At 44.7% G+C, this 15,844-nt stretch overlaps 1 pseudogene across 1 annotated transcript in view; it reads right to left on the bottom strand.

Annotated features, from left to right (window-relative positions):
- Positions 1–13,297: 13,297 nt before the first annotated feature.
- Positions 13,298–15,844, bottom strand: part of LOC308041758 (neurobeachin-like protein 1) — a 32,273-nt pseudogene continuing 29,726 nt past the window's right edge. The window contains exons 22-23 of the transcript in view: positions 13,819–13,994; positions 13,298–13,460 (exon numbers count right to left, since the gene is read on the bottom strand). The product of the transcript in view is annotated as a neurobeachin-like protein 1 (transcript). The remainder of the gene's footprint in view (positions 13,461–13,818; positions 13,995–15,844) is intronic.

The raw sequence follows: 15,844 nt of genomic DNA, 5'->3' as shown, positions 1-15,844 counted from the left end.
TCACAGAGTCACAGAGTCACAGAGTCACAATCACTGATAGAAAATCACAGTCACAGAGTCACAGCTGTCTCAGAGTCACAGTTAAAGAGTCACAGAGTCACAAAATCATTGAGTCACTGTGACAAACTCACAGTCAGTCACATGGTCACAGAGTGAGAGAGACACAGTCATAGAATAACAGTCCCAGACTCACAGATTCAGATTCATATCTGTTCACATCTGATGTTTTGGACAGATTTCAGAGGCCAGGCTGCAGACAGCAGGGAGAGCAGGCACTGGACAGGACTGGGGCTGACAGGCTCCCTCTCCCCTAGGGGGTGCTGGGCTGCCACATCCAGCTGACATTGAACCTTTGCACAATGCCCACTACCGTGGTGAGGATGGGGTGACTCTGCAGCTGACAGGGACACTGCAGGACTTGGTGTCAGCTCAGCAATTTCTCAGTTCCCCAAAGAAACTGAATTCTGCAAATTCTTGCCTTTGTTGTTGAAGTGATGTCATCAGGTGGGTGTTTTGGTGTAATACACTGAAAACCAGAGCAGAAACAGTGAAATATTCCCATCATATGCATGATCCCTTCACCAAACCACCATGACTCAGCCTAAGTAGATCTGCAGCGTATTTTTTTTTGTACTGCCAGCACATTATGGAAATACAGTATAAAAACCATCCTTATGGAGAGATCTTTGTATTTTAGGCTTAGTCTAAGTGTCTCATGTAGCTGTGTTTTTTGTTTGGGCCTAATCCATAAGGTCTTATGGCTTTGCTCCTCGTCTGAAGACGAATGTGCTAGAAACCACAAAGCAAAAAAAAAAGTCCTGCAGCCTAGCCTTGCCTTGATTGTCCTTGCCTTGCCTTGCCTTGTCTTATTTCCTTCTCATCCTGTTCTCTGTCCCATCCTCTCTCACTAACCCCTTGTCTGGCTGCATGTCTCTTCTTTCCCCTCTTCTTTCCTTTTCTCTCACTCTCCTGCTTTCTGCCTCTTTTCTTTCAAATCCTCCATTTTAGTCCTGCAGCCCAGCTCTAATTTTTTCTCTTCCCTCACTTTGTCCTGCTCCTTTCGCTTTCTCCCTCTGTTTCATATCTTTCTTCCCGACTTGTCTGTTGGAGACTTTGGGCCACCTTGGCTCCAAGTCTGGGGATGTTTTGGCCAGTTTTCACAGGCCTCACTGATGACAGGACGGACAGCAGACAGTGACAGGAGGAGCCTTTTTGAGAGGAGCAACCAGCTTGTGCAGCTGGTGAGTCCCACCCACACTGTGCTGCAGCAGCGGGTCTGGTAGCTTGGTCAGCAGGGTGCAGAGAGCACTTGTTGCTTGTCAGCCCCTCTAACTTATTGCCAGCATCCCAGACTGCTGACAACCATGGTCACCTCCAGAACCAGAGCTTGTCTGTAACAGACTGTGGCAATGCAGACTGAGATTCTGTCCCGAACGGTGGCTGTTCAGGTCTCCGGCTGCAGGGAGTGCCAGAGGCTGCTGCTGTTGGGGGAGGGAGGCCAGCACTCCACCTGTGTGAGGTGTGAGCAGGTGCAAGACCTGCTCGACATGGTTGTGAAACTTAAGGAGGAGGTTGAGATGCTGAGGACCATCAGGGAGTGTAAAAGGGAGATCAACTGGTGGAGTAACACCCTGATGTGCCAGTCGGAAAGGCCCCAGGGAGGTACCCCCCAAAAGGAGTTGGACCTCCTGCCCTCTCGGACAGAAACGGAAGTCCAGAGACGGCCCCACCCTTGTTGCTGTTGGGCAGAGGTAGGGGACCTAAAAGACGACGAGGGTTGGAAGCGTATTCCAGTTCAGCGTCACGGGCAGCCCTGCCTCCCTGCCTACTTTGCCTCCCCAGGTGCCCCTCCGTAATAGGTTTGAGGCCCTGGATCTTGAAGAAGAGGTAGGTGAGGAGGTGGTGCCAAGCCTGCCTACAAGATCACATAGGAAGAAGCTGTTGACTTCACAACTTAAGACTGCCTCTGATAAGAAAGAAAGAAGGGTGATTGTAATAGGAAATTCCCTTCTGAAAGGAACAGAGGGCCCAATATGCCGAGTTGACCCTCATCTTAGGGAAGTTTGTAGTCTACCTGGAGCCCAGATCAAGGATATTGCTCGAGAGCTCCCCAAACTGGTGCAACCGACAGACTACTACCCGCTGCTGGTCTTCCAGACAGACAGGGAGGAAGCTGCTTCCCGTAGTCTGAGTGGAATGAAGAATGATTTCAAGGTCTTGGGAAGGATGGTGAAAGACTCAGGGGCTCAAGTGATCTTCTCTTCACTCCTTCCATCTTCAAGTGATGATGTGGGCTGGAATAGGAAAATTCAGTCTCTAAATGGTTGTCTCCAAGACTGGTGCTACAGGCAGGGCTTTGTAATTTTTGATAATGGTTGGTTTTATAAGACTCCAGTCCGGACAGTGTCACGCGGGAAAGGTTTATCTCACAGGGGCAAAAGGATATTGGGGCAGGAATTAGCTGGGCTCATTTGGAAAGCTTTAAACTAGGCTCGTAGGGAGATGGAGTTGTAGCTCGGCTTGTCCCAGTCGGGCAGCATTCTAAAACTGATGAGGACCAGATGGCCTCCTATGACCCTAGGGAGAAACTGGTGTGCTCTGTTTGCTCCCTGAAATGCCTGTACACCAATGCGCGCAGCATGGGGAATAAGCAGGAGGAGTTAGAATCCTGTGTTCGGTCGGGAGATTATGATCTGGTGGCAATTACATAAACATGGTGGGACAGTTCACATGACTGGAATGTGGTCATGGATGGCTACACCCTTTTCTGGAAAGACAGGCCAGCCAGGCGTGGTGGTGGAGTTGCTCTTTATGTGAGAGAGTAACTACAATGTACTAAATTCTGCCCAGGAGTGGATGAGGAGCGAGTTGAGAGTGTATGGGTCAGAATTAAGGGGCAGGCTGGCAGGAGTGATACTGTTGTAGGTGTCTATTAGAGGCCACCAGATCAGGCTGAGGAAGTTGATGAGGCCTTCTATGGGCAGCTGAGAGTGGCCTCACAGTCATAGGCCCTGGTTGTTGTGGGTGATTTTAACTTCCCTGATGTCTGCTGGAAGGACCATTCAGCCAGCCAGCCACAGTTCAGGAGGTTCCTCCAGTGCATTGATGAGAACTTCCTCATGCAGATGGTGGAGGAGCCGACTAGGAGAGGTGCACTGCTGGATCTCATCTTCACTAACAAGGAGGGTCTGGTCGAAGCAGTAAAGGTTGAGGGCTGCCTGGGTTGCAGTGACCACGAGATGGTGGAGTTCAGCATCTTGTGTGGCAGGAACAGAATAGCAAGTAGAATTGCAACCCTGGACCTTATCAGGGCTAACTTCAGCCTTTTCAAGAATTGCTGGAGGAAATCCCATGGGCAAGACTGCTTGAAGGAAAAGGGGCCCAAGATAGCTGGATTGCATTCAGAGATTGCTTCTTCCACACTCAGGATCAGAGCATCCCCACATGTAGGGAGTCAAGGAAGAGACCCATGAGGCCTGCGTGGTTGAATAGGGAACTGTTGGGTATGCTCAACAGAAGAGGAGAGCTTACAGGTCATGGAAGCAGGGGCTGGCCACTTGGGAGGAATATAAGGCTGCTGTTAGAGGATGTAGGAAGGCAGCTAGGATAGCCAAGGCCTCCTTAGAATTACAGCTGGCGAGAGGAGTCAAGGGCAGCAAAAACAACTTTTTCAAATACATAGCAGATAAAACTAATACCAGAGGCAATGTAGGCCCACTGATGAATGGGGTGTGTGCCCTGGTGGCAGAAGATACAGAGAAGGTAGAATTACTGAATACCTTCTTTGTCTCTGTCTACTCTGCCAGAGGCTGTCCTGGGGAGCCCTGTACCCCTGAGACCCCAGATGAAGCCAGGTCAATGGAGGAGTTTGCTTTAGTCAATGAGGACTGGGTTAGGGAGCAATTAAATAGTCTGGACATCCATAAATCCATGGGCCCAGATGGGATGCATCTGCGGGTGCTGAGGGAGCTGGCTGAAGTCATTACTGGACTGCTCTCCATCATCTTTGCCAAGTCTTGGGAAATGGGAGAGGTGCCCGAGGATTGGAGGATAGCAAATGTCACTCCAGTCTTCAAAAAGGGCAGGACAGAGGACCTGGGTAATTATAGACCAGTCAGCCTCACCTCTGTCCCTGGGAAAGTAATGGAACCGCTTATCCTTGGTGCCATCTCAGGGCATATCAGGGATAAGAGGGTTATTAGGGGCAGTCAGCATGGCTTTACCAAGGGTAAGTCATGCTTGACCAACCTCATAGCCTTTTATGAGAATGTAACAAGGTGGATGGATGATGGCAGAGTGGTGGATGTGGTCTACCTTGACTTCAGTAAAGCCTTTGACACAGTCTCCCATAGCGTCCTCACAGCTAAGTTGAGGAGGTGTGGTCTAGACAATAGAGTAGTGAGGTGGGTTGCAAACTGGCTTAAGGAGAGAAGACAGAGAGTGGTAGTCAATGGTGCGGAGTCTAGTTGGAGGCCAGTATCTAGTGCAGTGCCTCCGGGGTCAGTACTGGGGCCAATATTATTCAATATTTTCATTAAGGATTTAGACGAGGGAATAGAGAGTACTATCAGCAAGTTTGCTGATGACACCAAGCTGGGAGGAGTGGCTGACACACCAGAAGGCTGTGCTGCCATCCAGCGGGACCTGGACAGGCTGGAGAGTTGGGCGAGGAATAACCTGATGAAATTTAACAAGGGAAAGTGTAGAGTCCTGCATCTGGGCAGGAACAACCCCAGGTTCCAGTATAGGTTGGGAAATTACATATTAGAGAGCAATGTAGGGGAAAGGGACCTGAGGGTCCAGGTGGACAACAGGATGACCATGAGCCAGCACTGTGCCCTTGTGGCCAGGAAGGCCAATGGCATCCTGGGGTGTATTACAAGGAGGGTGCCGTCCTACAGCCTAGCCTTCCCTTGCCTGTCCTTGCCTTGCCTGTCCTTGCCTTGCCTTATTTCATTCTCATCCTGATCTCTGTCCCACCCTCTCTCACTAACCCCTCGTCTGGCTGCATGTCTCTTCTTTCCTCTCTTCTTTCGTTTTCTCTCACTCTCCTGCTTCCTGCTTCTTTTCTTTCAAATGCTCCATTTCAGTCCTGCTGCCCAACAATACTTTTTATTCTTCCTTCCCTTTCTCCTGCTCCCTTGGCTTTCTCCTTCTGTCCCATATCTTTCTTCCTGACTTGTCTGTTGGAGACTTTGGGCCACTTTGGCCCCAAGTCTGGGGATGGTTTTGTCAGTTTTCAGAGGCTTCGCTGGTGACAGCAGGGACACCAGACAGTGACAGGCCCAGGGCTGACAGGCTCCCTCTCCCCTAGGGGGCACTCGGCTGCCACACCCAGCTGACATTGAAAATTGGTCACAATGCCCGCTACCGTGGCGAGGATGGGGTGACTCTGCTGGTGACAGGGACGCTGCAGGACTTGGTGTCAGCTCAGCAATTTCTCAGTTCCCCAAAGAAGCTGAATTCTGCAAATTGTTGCCTTTGCTGTTGAAATGATGTCATCAGGTGGGTGTTTTGGTGTAATACACTGAAAACCAGAGCAGAAATGGCGAAATATTCCCATCATATGCATGATCCCTGCACCAAACCAACATGACTCATCCTAAGTATATCTGCAGCTTATTTTTTTGTACTGTCAGCAGATTGTGGAAATACAGTATAAAAACCATCCTTATGGAGAGATGAGAGAACCAACAACAAGCAGTGAAAACAGTTTCTAAAGCTTGAACGTCAAAACTGTTGTGATCGCCTAAGGAATTTGGAAATTTATTCTTATACATTAACTTTTGGTGCATTCTTTGCAATTGAAAAAAAAAAATCAATAAAAACAAACAAAGAACCAAAATTACATTCCTACTTTGTGACAAATCACTCTACTCAGTCATATGGCAAAGACACAGAAAACATCTCTTTGGAAGAGTGTTTCTTTGTGGAAGCCCAAGCACTGTGATCAGGTGTCTGCCATGTTTAGCCACAAAAGCACCAAAATACTAAATATGACATAAAATGTATGCTATATTGACTAAAACTAGCAGTAGAAATGTCATTTGAAAGCAGTTACATTGGTTTTGTTTTATTTCAAAGCCCTGCAACAGACAAAAAAACTAAGGCTTAATTGCCAGAAACTGCTTTAAGGTAATCTTGAAAGCACGGTAATGTTTTAGGAAATATTTATGACACTTGAAAACTTGCTGAGATTCCACACCGTCATTGATCTGTCACTTCATTCTCTCATATTTATTTGATCTTTATCATTAGCATGCAAAATACTCAGATTTGGGGTCTATGAATACCTGCTATATCCCCCCCTTGCCCCAAAGGAAGAAATAGTCAAACACTGAGAATGAGACTCATCCCAGCTGGGAACAAATTCCAAGTTTATGCTACAATGTCTTTACTGTAAAAGCAAACACATAAACCAAAAAATTTCTCCGTGTCCAGGAAATGGGATCTACACCTGTGTCTTAGAACAACCAACCTCAAGAACAAACCCAGTTAAATCATCTGAAGAGTCACCGCTGTCAGAGTTTGAACCTCACGTCCTGAAAATGTAGGCCTGCAGGAGTAGGCTTGAAAACACAGGCTTATAAAATGTAAGCCTAAATATGCAGGCCTGCAAGAGTAGGCCTGAAAATGCAGGCTTATAAAATGTAAGCCTAAAAATGTAGGCCTAAAATTTAGGCCAAAAAACATGGGCCTGAAAACGCAGGCGTAAAAACATGGGCTGAAAATTCTATAGTCTACTTTGGGTCAGATCCATTCAAATCTACCCCATCACAACAAACTTAACAGCCACTTTAATAAGCAAGATACAATGCCTCTGTAAACTAATATCCATCAAAAAGATTAAACCACCCTGAAGTGCCTCGCAAAGAATACAAAGCCCTAGCAATACTTACAAAATGTGTGTTTTGCCAGGAGCTTTAACTGCTCCAGCCACGATCCTTCCAACAATTTCTGACGAGTTCTTAGGCACCGGGGTGTTGTCATTTGTGTATTCTGAAAACAACATAAATACAGAAAAGAAAAAAAGAAATTGGCCGATTCCTGAGTGTATATGAATATGAGAATCACTTTACATATACAAAAGCAAAATTTTATACATAAAACCAGACTTCTATCATCTCCACATGTGAAGGGGACATTTTAAGAATGCACAACCAGCAAAATATTTTTCAAAGAAGAGCAAAAAAACCACCAACTACTTGGGAAACATAGACTGAGCCTATAACACCAAGATCCCTCCATGAGAAGGGTTTTTCTATTTATATTTACACCACATTCTTCTATAGGCAAGGAAGAAAGTCACCAGACCTTTTAGATTAGGCCTAAACAAAAAACCCAACTATCTGAGACACTTAGACTAAGCCTAAAATGCAAAGATCCCTCCATGAGGATGTTTTTTTACTGTACTTTCACAATATGGATATGTCTAAATCTTTGAAAGCTCCATCAGCAGCTGTTCCCTGGAACCTGCTGGCAGTTTTAAGAGTAAAAAAAATAAAATAAAATAAAATAAAATAAAATAAAATAAAATAAAATAAAATAAAATAAAATAATAATAATGCTGCAGAACTACTTAGGCCAGTCTGCAGGAATGGAGGAATGGAAATAAAAGAGTCAGGAAGCAGGAGAGTAAGAGAAAAGGAAAGAAGAGAGGAAAGAAGAGACATCCAGACAGACAAGGGGTTAGTGAGAGATGATGGGACAGAGAACAAGAGGGAAATAAGGCAAGGACAGGGAATGCAAAGCAAGGCTAGGCTGCAGGACATTGTTTTGATTTATATTTTCTACTCTACTTGTCTTTACACGAGGAGGAAAGGCATCAGACCTTCTGGATTAGGCCCAAACAAAAATCCCAGCTACTTGAAACACTTAGACTAAGCCTAAAATGCAAAGATCTCTCCATAAGGATGGTTTTTATACTGTACTTCCACAATCTGCTGGCAGTACGAAAAAAAAAAGCTGCAGGCTCTGTCATGGTGGTTTGGTGCAGGGATCATGCATATCATGGGAATATTTCACCATTTCTGCTGTTTTTCAGTGTTTTAAAGCAAAACGCCCACCTGACGACCTGAATGGTTTTAAAAATACAACCTCTTGTCTATAAGTAAACTAAAAAAGGAAGGACTTAAAAAAAATATACATAGAAAGCAATTTAAAATAGAAAAAAAGTATGAGTATGTAGAGCTATGTATAAGTACTACGTGTTACATAGCCTAAGTGGATATTAAATATCATCTCTCTATATATTCTCATACCCATATACATACCTTCTATTTATTAATAAGTGTGAATAGAGAACTCAGTCTAAATAAATATAATTGTAAATATGTCAAAAGATGTAAATCTGAAAAGATACTGAAGTGTTAAACTTTAGGTTTAAAGGTATTGAAGTGTACATAGATACTGGGCTGGAGGCCAGTGCGGGGCAAATGGGGAGTGGCATTGATAGGTGGAGAGAATGGAAATTGATGTGCATAGCTGGCCAATCAGATTGTGGAGAGGAAAGAGAAGGGGCGTGGGAAGGGGCATCTCGAGGGCTTCCCAATGCGCACGCACAAAAATGGCCGCTGCGAAGTGCACAGGGCGTTCTCAACAGCCACATGTGTGCACTGTTGGAGCCCGGAGTGGTCCCGCCACGCTGCCGTTTCTCGCTGTTTCTGCGAGGCCCCAGTGAGTGCCCGCCCCAGCCCTGCCCGGCCTGTTCCACTCCATCTCAGAGAGCCGCCCCGGAGAGTTGGGCCCGGCGGTCGTGTTTTTGGGGAAAATATTACGCGGTCCTCACTCCAGTGCGTCCTCAGGAGCACCAACCAATGGGACAGCGCAGTGAGGTGGAAAGCAGCCAATCAGAGCGCACCGGCTCTTTCCAGTGCCAATAGCTGTATCCCGCATGTCTGTGGGTTCTCAGGGGTACCGGGGCTGGGACGGCATGGGACAAGGTGGGATGGGAGGCTGCGGAACCTCCGACAGCCCCTGCGGAAGGAGCAGTCTCAGGCAGGGCTGAGCTACAGTGCTAATGGCTGCTGCTGCTTCTCTCCCACTCCCAGAGGCCCCGTGAGGATGTGGTCTTTGGCTGCCCCAGGATGCCGTCGACTGCACCGGCCTCAGGCTCAGTGTTGCTGGCTATTTTCATTCTGTATGGCGGTGTTCCCATCTTCATTCCTATTCTGAGCCTTTGTGCTGCTCCCCGCTCCATGCCCCTATTTTATTTATTCTTTTGTTTTTTTTTTTTTTTTGCATCCTCCACCAGAGTCTCAGAGTTACACTCACAATCACAGAGTAATAGAGTCTCAGAGTCACTGTCACAGAGTCACAGAAACAGAGCCACAGTGACAGAGTCACAGAGTCAGAGAGTCACAACCAGATTCACATAGTCACAGAATCCCAGAGTCACACAGTCAGAGTCACAGACTCAGAGTCACAGAGTCACAGATGAGTCAGAGTCACAGAGTCACTGAGTCACAGTCACAGAGTCACAAAGTCACAGTCACAGAGTCACAGCATCACAGTTACAGAGTTACAGAGTCACACAGTCACAGACTCAGAGTCATGAAGTCACAGAGGTCACAGAGTCACATACTCATAGAGTCACAGTCATAGAGTAAAAGTCACAGAGTCACAGATTCACAGTCACAGAGTCACAGAGTCAATCACAGTCATTCACAGAGTCACAGAGTTACAGACTCACAGTCACACAGCAACAGTCACAAAGTCACAGAGTCACATTCACAGTCACAGAGTCAAAGTCCCAGAGTCCCAGAGTCACCACCACAGGTGTCACAGATGTCACAGATGTCACAGATGTCAAAGATGTCACAGATGTCACAGAGTCACAAAGTCAGAGTCATAGAGTCACAGTGTCACAGTCACAGAGTCACAGAGTCAAAGAGTCACAATCACAGTCACAGAGTCGCAGTCACAGTGTCACAGAGTCAGTCACAGTGACAGAGTCACAGTGTCACAGTATCAGAGTCACAGAGTCATAGTTTCACAGTAAGAGAGCCACAGTGAACAGAGTCACAGGGTCCCTTTCACAGAATCACAGAGTCACAGTCACAGAGTCAAAGATGTCACAGTGTCACCGTCACAGTGTCACAGTCACAGAGTCCCAGAGTAAAAGAGTCACAATCACAGCTGCAGTCACAGAGTCAGAGTCACAGTCATCCTGACAGAGTCACAGCCTCACAGTAACAGAGTCACAGAGTCAGTGTCACAGTCACAGAGCCAGAGTGAACAGAGATGCAGGGTCACAGATTCAGTCACACAGTCACACAATCACTGTCACACAATCACAGTTACAGAGTCACATTGTCACATTGTCAGGGAGTCACAGTAACAGAGACACAGAGTCAGAGAGTCACAGTCAGGTTCACAGAGTTACAGTCACAGCGTCACAGATGTCACAGAGTCAGAGTCACAGACACAGAATCATGAGCACAGAGTCAGAGTCACAGAGTCACAGTCCCCGAGTAAGAGTCACAGAATCACAGACTCACAGTCACAGTGTCACAGCGTCACAGTCACAGAGTCACGGATGTCACAGAGTCACAGTCACATTCACAGAATCACAACCACAGAGTCAGTTACAGAGCCACAGAGTCACAGTCACAGTGTCACAGAGTCACACAGCCACAGTCACAAAGTAACAGTAAGAGTCACAGAATCATAGAGTCACAGATGTCACAGAGTCACTGTCACAGAGTCACAATCACAGAGTCGCTATCACAGAGACACAGACACAGAGATTCACGGAGTCAGAGTCACAGAGTCACAGTTTAACAGTAACACTGACAGAGTCACAGAGTCACTTTCACAGAGTCACAGAGTCACAGGCACAGTCATAGAGTCACAGATGTCACAGAGTCACGGTCATAGAGTCACAGTCACAGATTCAGACAGTCACAGTTACAGAGTCACAATCAAAGTGTCACAGTCACTGAGTCACAGGTTCACAGTCACAGAGTCACAGAGTAAGAGTCCCAGTCAGAGTCACAGTCACAGAGTCACAGAGTCATAGAGTCACAGACACACAGTCACAGAGTCACAGTCACAGTGTAACAGAGTCACAGTCACAGTGACGGTCACAGATGTCACAGAGTCAGAGTCACAGAGTCAAAGAAACAGTCACAGGTATCACAGATGAACAGTCACAGAGTGACAGTCACAGAGTCACAGATATCATAGAGCTGCAGTCACAGAGGCACAGAGGCACAGACACAGAGTCACAGTCACAAAGTCACAGATGTCACATAGTCACAGTCACAGTCCAGAGACCCATTCCCAGAGTCACAATCACAGAGTCAGAGTCACAGAGTCACAGATGTCACAGAGCTACAGTGACAGAGTCACAGACATCGCAGACAAACAGTCACAGATGTCACGGAGTCATGGACAGTGTACAGAGTCACAGGGTCGCAGTCACATAGTCATAAATGTCACAGAGTCAAAGTCACAAAGTCACAATAACAGAGGCACACTCACAGAGTCACAGATTCACAGAGTCACAGCATCACCGAGTCAGATTGACAGGATCACAGTCACAATCACAGGGTTACAAATAATGTCACAGAGTCAGTGTCATAGAGTTGCAATCAGAGTCACAAGGTCACGGATGTCACAGAATAACAGTCACATAGTCACAAAGTCACAGAGAGTCCTGTCACAGAGTCATAGAGTAAGAGAGCCAGACTTACACCGTCACAGCGTAACAGAGTTACAGAGTAACAGATGTCACAGAGTCAGAGTCACAATCAGAGAGTCATGGAGTCACAGACACAGAGTCACATTCACAGAGTCAGAAAGCCGCAGAGTCACAGTCGCAGGGTCACAGTCACAGAGTCACAGAGTCAAAGATGTCTCAGAGTCACAGTTACAGTGACAAAGTCACAGAGTCATAGTCACATATTCACAGAGTCAGCATGTCACAGTGCCACAATAACAGGGTCACATGGTCAGAGATTCACGGTCACAGAGTCACAGACTCAGAGTCATAATCTCAGAGTCACCGTCACAATCAGAGTGAAAGACTCACACATTCACAGAGTCACAGTCACAGAGTCACAGTCACAGAGTCACAGACGTCACAGAGTCTCAGTCACAGTCACAGAGTCACAGTTACAGAGTCAAAGAGTTACAGAATCACAGTCATAGTCAGAGAGTCACAGACGGAGTGCATAGATTCACAGTCACAGAGTCACAGTCACAAAGTCATAGATGTCACAGAGTCATAGTCACAGTCACAGAGTCTCAGTCACAGAGTCACAGATTCACAGAGTCACAGAGACACAAAATCATGGAATCATGTCATGGAGACACAAAATCATGCTGCCTTTGCTGTTGAAATGATGTCATCAGGTGGGTGTTTTGGTGTAATACACTGAAAACCAGAGCAGAAATGGTGAAATATTCCCATGATATGAATGATCCCAGCACCAAACCACCAAGACACATTTATAAGCAGGCATTTTGGAGAACAGTTTAGGAGTTACTGTGTTGACGACTCTCAATATCACACTTTTTTTTTTTTTTCCAAAAAGAGTAGCCTTAAAAACCCTGATTCTTTCAGGATTTATCATGAAATAATGGTGGCTCCATACAATGCCTTTGCCCTTTAGCCTTGAAAAATGGAAAAGCAATGACAACTCAGCAAAGGAAACAAGACTACTGCCAGAAACGACACAAATGTTGAGGCAAATGATGGGGATCTAAAAGGCAGGAGAAAGAGCCAGATGGCAGAAAGCTCCTTTACATTTCCTATTGCGTTGATTAGTAATTTTCTTCCACAGATCTCACGTTTCTGACTCTGATATAGAAAATTGAGCTATTTACATATATATGCACAACCTTATGTTGAACTTCCAATAGGGGTCAAAGCCTAGAAGTGACATTTCTCAGCTTGCAACTGAGAGCAGAGTTTTGGCTGTTTTTTTTAATCAGGACACACACAATGCATCATACCTGCTGATAAACGGTGCAAAATCTGCTTAGGCTACAACTGACACTGTTTCATTAGCTCCTACATTTTCTAAATACCTCTCCAGTCTGAAAAATACCTGGATTTTCAATAAAGAGTACCACCACTTAGAGGTCTATTTAATTTGCAAAATTAACTATATTCCCTGTGGTAAGTATTCACGCTTTTTTACTACTTAAGGGGCAAGCTAACCCATTCCACTGCAGACACTCACTCTGTAGTATCTACCATTTAAAAACAAGCCTAGAAGGAACAGCAGTATCCAAGCTGACAACTTTTTCAGTAGTATTTCAGCCCATATACAGTACTTCCATTATGTAGTTACTGTACCTTTTCTGTCCATAAATTTGAATTAACTAGTCCTTCTGCCTGCAGGAAATCTTGTACAATTAGCAAGAGCATGAAGGCATTTTCAGCATGTGCAGGGAGAGCTTTTGAATCTCTGTTGTCAGTGACTGACCATTCTAACATCTTCTCCAGCAAGCTGCATGGAAAACAAAATCCCAAAGTCATTATTATACGTTCTAAGTGTAAGTGGCCTAAAAAAAATCCAATTAAGTATTTAATTGAGCATCTTAGTCTGCAGTGACATAACTGTCATCTTCTCGATAAGTCAATGAGGTAAAAGAGATTTCGAAAAGCCCACGAAACCAGCGATACATTTTCAAAACCTTATCACCATGTGACACTACTAAATAGGTAGCAGAATATACTTCTGACAGTATGTGAAGAAAAGTACATCTTGTTGTGAAACACCCGCCCCTTCCCTTCTTCACTAAAGCCCCTTTCCCTGTTTTCCCTCAAAAGAGACGAAACAATCCATCCTTGAACTGGACACTCACTTGAGTTTTATTTCATCAGAAGGTCGCAGCAACTCATTAGACATCCCCAGTTTGGTCAGTGCAGAAAACACCTGCCCTCGCTCAATCCAAGCAGCAGCATCAGATTTTTCAATGCCTTTCCACATTATACACAGTAGGATGTCGGTAAGTAACTGTATGAGTTCAGTATCACCCCCCTACAAAAGAACAGAAATATTTACAGCCCTTCTAGTCTAGACAACCTCCAAAACCTTTCTCCTTCATCACAGTCTACGTTTGCATGCTTCGGTGTTTTTGAAAACTCTGCAGTCTAAAGTCCAATGGCCACATACATGCAAATGTGTAGAGCGAGATAAGGACCAAGCAAAACAAGTCGATTCAATGTGAATCACGCTAAGCCATTTATTACAGAAACAAGTCTCCTTATATACGTAACTATATTCTAATCACGCGTCCACGCTCCAAGCATGGATTCGTTAAATGAGTATCGTGGGCTGTCCGTGCTCTGGAGTCTCACTGATGATACGTCCGATGATTCATGCCACGCCAGGACCCCGGTGATTGAGGAACGCCCCTCTTTCTCACAGCAGACTCTGTTCTCGAAGTGGCCTTGAGATACCTTTGAGCCTGACTAATTCAGCAACAGGTCTTAATCTATCAAAACCCATCCACACTTTCCCCTTTCTTTTCCTGAATTAGTCAGGCCCCTTAAACTGCACGGTGCATCATTTTTGAAATATACTGCAACATAGAACACGTGATTAACAACATAATTACAATTACATATAATGCAGTTAAACCTTACTTAATAAGATCAAACACTACCTGCCTATTCTTAAAACCTTAATTCTACTATGACAACCTTATTAACACACTATTTTAATAGATTCAAAATAACCAGACAAGTTAATACAATATATTCTCTTAAATTCCTAAAAGATTTATAACTGCGCAGTTTATAGGGTAACATACTTAATATCATCAGTGTATACTAATAATTGAATTAATATCTTAAAAGTTATCTTAACCTATTTAAAAGATCAATAGCTTAACCTTAATATCCCTTCTAAAACTTTATCAGTTGCTGAACTTAGATTACTATGATAGAGATATCTCATAATTTTACCTTATCTATGCATTGACTATCTAATCATAATATCACCCTTTTGGATCTCCTGCTGATTGTTCAAATTGCCATTCTCCACAGAAGGTACACCACCTGCTTGCTAACAGGCTTCTAGACCACCAGGTCTGCGAGCATCTGTAACACTGAATTAGGATCCATGGTTTACATCTGAAACAGTCCTCACAACTTATCTCCCTCCTGTCCATCTGCATCCGTTGAATCTTTGTTGAATCCACTTCAATCATTGGCCTGTAATGACACAAACATAACCTTTTCCCCAGGTTATCAATTGATGTGGCCATTTAATTGACTAGTGATTTGACCATAACTAATGTAGGTTCTTTCTGATTTAGCATGGTTTTGGGTCATACTTGCAAAGTGTTTCATCACATACAATGCTTTTGACAATTGGTTTTGTGGTGCTTCCCCTACTTCCCCCCCCTTTTTTAAAACAAATAAACAAACAAACAAACAAAAAAATTCAGAACCAGATATGTGCGTTGGATCTTGACTACGTACTCAAAATCACAAATCAAATTTAGAGGTTCCTCCTTAAAAAGCTCTAAGTAATGTAAAGCTGTGCCAAGTTCTGCTAATTGGGTTGAACCTTCAATAATTTTTACAGAATGACGCCAATTGTTATCTTCACACCAAACCACTACAGCTTTATGAGACTTCCCAGAACCATCAACAAAAACTTTGCAAGTATGTAGGATCAGACCAAATACAAGTATGGCCTATGGCCTGATGTTAAACACTTGCAGGTTCTGCAGCAATTTACATTTAGGCGTGTCAAAAGCTGTGCTGTTAAGAAAACCAGCTAGTGCAATTTATAAAGACATAGATTACAAATAAAAAAAATCAGAATTAAATTTCACAAATGGTACATATATGACAAAAGGATCATGGCCTATTGAAACT

This window comes from Nesoenas mayeri (genome assembly GCF_963082525.1).
Source record: "Nesoenas mayeri genome assembly, chromosome: 6".
NCBI classification, from domain to species: domain Eukaryota; kingdom Metazoa; phylum Chordata; class Aves; order Columbiformes; family Columbidae; genus Nesoenas; species Nesoenas mayeri.
Note: the sequence above shows the minus strand (reverse complement) of the source record. Positions and strands in the feature narration are given on the sequence as shown.